Source organism: Emydura macquarii, unplaced genomic scaffold (genome assembly GCF_026122565.2).
Source record: "Emydura macquarii macquarii isolate MOO-44397 ecotype Brisbane River unplaced genomic scaffold, CSIRO-AGI_Emac_v2 contig_2403, whole genome shotgun sequence".
Classification (NCBI taxonomy): domain Eukaryota; kingdom Metazoa; phylum Chordata; order Testudines; family Chelidae; genus Emydura; species Emydura macquarii.
The window spans coordinates 326,847-330,115 of NW_027132540.1; the positions used below are offsets into that span (position 1 = coordinate 326,847).

At 57.3% G+C, this 3,269-nt stretch overlaps 1 long non-coding RNA gene across 1 annotated transcript; it reads right to left on the bottom strand.

Moving 5' to 3' along the window:
- Positions 1–1,306: 1,306 nt before the first annotated feature.
- On the bottom strand, positions 1,307–2,728 carry LOC137161892 (uncharacterized). Its single transcript, XR_010922205.1, has 3 exons — positions 2,606–2,728; positions 2,240–2,360; positions 1,307–1,617 (listed from the first exon to the last, which is right to left on the bottom strand). It is a non-coding gene; the product is annotated as an uncharacterized lncRNA (long non-coding RNA).
- Between the last annotated feature and the right edge of the window lie 541 nt (positions 2,729–3,269).

Genomic DNA, 3,269 nt, shown 5'->3' on the forward strand with positions numbered 1-3,269 from the left:
AGTCTCCAGGGTTCATTCAGCTCTTGGTCTGTGGCGATGTGCAGAGCTATTTAGCCTCAGGTTCACATAGAGCCCTGCCCTGCTGAGAACCACCCCACTCGTTACACAAGACCCACTGCAGAGAGCAGGTGGGCGTCACTGCCGCCCCGGGGGCTAGTCCACCAGGATCCAGCACAAGGTGGGGGCCTTGGGACCACACCCCACACTCAGGTATGAGAGATGAAGATCCCGAAATGAAGGGTCAGCTACTGTCCTCCAGGGCAGGGAGCTTCCCATTCCCCATCTGAGCTATGCACTCAATGGGGTAGAAACCCAGCACATGCCAGCCCAGGGGGGAAAATTGCTGGAAAAGTTCCCAGGCCCCCTATCTCTTTCCTGTGAGCCCCACTGCCCCTTGTTCCCATGGCAGGAGAAACACGGGGCTAGACTCGGCCGTGCAACACCAGCTGCTTAGCTGTCCCGCTGCCCAGTGCTACCCACAGCCCCGTGAGAGGGGCCCATGGGTCAGAGCGCCCTGGGAGAAGGTGCAGAATCTCTCCCGGTTCAAGCCCTCCTCTGCATGATGGGGGGAGACTTGTCCCCACGTCTCCTATGACACAGGGCAGTGGGTGGTGCAGGGGAGGACTGGCTCTGTTTCTGAAGCAGTCGTCAACACAGGGACTTGTGCCTGGTTTTCCCCCTCCTGGCTGGGTGCCCCGACCACTGACCCACAGCTTATTTGACATGACTGGAGCAGCTTCCACGGGAGGCCGAGAAAGACCTAGAGGAGAAACCCCCCTCCCGTGTTGCCTGGTGGGCAGGGCCTTAGCGTGGGTGAGATGGCCCCACATCAGGCAGAGGGAGGACCTGAACCGGAGACGTGCGCGCCGCAGCACGCTCTGAGCACGCCCGCTGGGCTGGGAATCCTGCCTGGCCTTAAGCTGGGCCAGGACCGAAGCAGCCACAATGCAGGGACCCTCCAACTTAGGCGGCAGCTGAGGCCAGATGTCTACACAGCAGTGAAACAGCCCCGCAGCCCAATCTGACTGGCACTGGGGCAGCCGCGGGTGTCCAATAGCCGGGCAGACAGACCCTCAACCTTGGACTTCTGGTCATCGGTGAATCTCTCTGTGGATCTGCCCTGGCCTCCTCATCCATCCGGGCAGATGTCCCTCGGCGCCTGTCGGGCAGCCACACGCTGGGCTGCTGTAGCCTCATCCTTTACCTTCCCAAAACAACCAACACATCGCCAACAGGGGGTTAAGGAGACTGACAGACAGACGACAGTGGAAGGGGACAGAGAGACAGACACGCCTCCCCAGCCCTGAAGCACATCGATGATGGATTTTATTCATTAGAAAACAACGGAAAAAAAAACAAACATAAAAAATTATAAAACAAAACAAACCTTCCAAAATAAATTTGCCACCGCTTTATATAGATAGAGAGCTGGGCCCCGGCCCAGAACCACCGTCTATACACAGAGAGCGGGCCCCAGGTCAGACCTGGTGTCTATACACAGAGAGCCAGGCTGTGGAGACACATGGTAGGGAAGAGGTGCAGATAGAAGGGGCGTGGATGGGTTGGTATGCCACAGTGGCCTTCACAACCAGCAGGCATGAGGTCTCCATGAAGATCCTAGGGAAGGAGAAACTCTTGTTGTATGGTGGAGACAGGAGAAGTCAGTCAGAAAGGGGGTTAACTCTGAACCCTACTGATGGCTGAAGTTTCCCAGCCCATCTCAGAGGCAGGGCAAATGCCACTGTTCACTCTGGATCCTACTGATGGCGATTTCCATTTTGTGGGCTGAGGTTGTTAAACCTGCCTAAGGGCTCTGGGTTCCCAAATTTAGCAGGCGCCCAGATCCCCTAGGCAGCTGTAAAAAAACCTGAGAAGCCAGAGTGTTGCACCCCGCTTGTTACAGAAGACTGAGAGGTGGTCTAGTCTCCCAGCAAGCGTGTCAAAATTAACTCTTTCCTTGCTGGGCACTCATGCGCCGCTAACGGGCTTCTGCTTTCCTGAACGTGTAGGTAGCTATCGGAGAGGAAATAGCGATCCCCCTCCCTCAATTTAAAGGCACTTCCACCTCTTCCCATAAGCAGGGAGTTGGCTAGACACCTTGCCCCCAGTGTGCTGCGACAAAGGCCCCGATGCCCCCCCGCTATCTCTGGTGTCTTCCCACATCCCTCCTCCTGCAGGCCCGAACCTATAAACCCCGCCAGCACTAAGCAGGCAGCAGGGAGGACCGGGCCATGCTCACCAGCAGGTCCTGAGCGCCTATGGCCAGGTGGTAGTTAGTGCCCTGTCTTCTGTCGGCTGCAGGGGGCGCTCTTCTCCAGGACCCTTCAGCATCAGTGCCCGGGCCCGCTCCTGGGAACAGCCTGGAGAGACAGAGCCGCAAAGGGAGGGCACAGCTTGGGCACGGGTCCCTTCCAGCCCCAGGGCATGGGGGACCAGCTGGTTCAGGGGGGTGAGAAATGGGGCCCTGGGCCTTTCCCCACTAGGGGGCACCAGCCCCAATTCCCTCCCCGGGGCTGGCCGGCGTGTGGGGGTGGAGAACAGGATGTCAAATCCTTTCCCCCCATCTAGGGCAGGGGTTTTGCATTTCCCTCCTGCACCCAGTTACCGGTCTCTATCTCGCCCATCTGCTGGAGCATCTGCTGCATTTCCTCCCACACGTCCTGCGACTTTCTCCTGGCGTCCTCCACGCCGTGGCTTTCAAAGTAGCGATCCCGGAAGTGGTACAGGCCATCAATCAATTCCTCTGGGGGTGAGGGATGGGGGGAATGATCACATTGGGAAACAACACCCTAGGAGCAGCTGTCTAAAGTAGCATGCAGCCGGGTGGTTGAAACATGGGACTGCCACTGAAGAAACCTAGGGTCAAAGCCCACCATTACCAGAGACTGCAAGTAAATCACTTAGACTAGGAATTTCAAAGGAGCCTAAGGGAATAAGGCTCCCCAAATTGCACTGAAAGCCAGTTGGAATTAGACTCTTAACTTCTTTGCAAATACAAACTACTGAATCTCTCTGTGCCTCAGTTTCCTGCCTAGATGGGGATTTTCAAACCTGGCCAAGGAACCTGGAAATCAGTTCCCGCTACTGTCCCGGGCCTTGGCGTCCCAGTCAGGCACTGGGCCCGACTCGCGCTAGATGCTGCACGAATGCAGAGCGAAAAGGCTGCCCCGGCTCCACAGAGCTGATGAACGGGAAGGGGGCACCCCAATCCATGATGCAGTTCTGGCAGCATCTGTTCAGACGCTGGGCTGTGTGGGGAGGGACTGTCT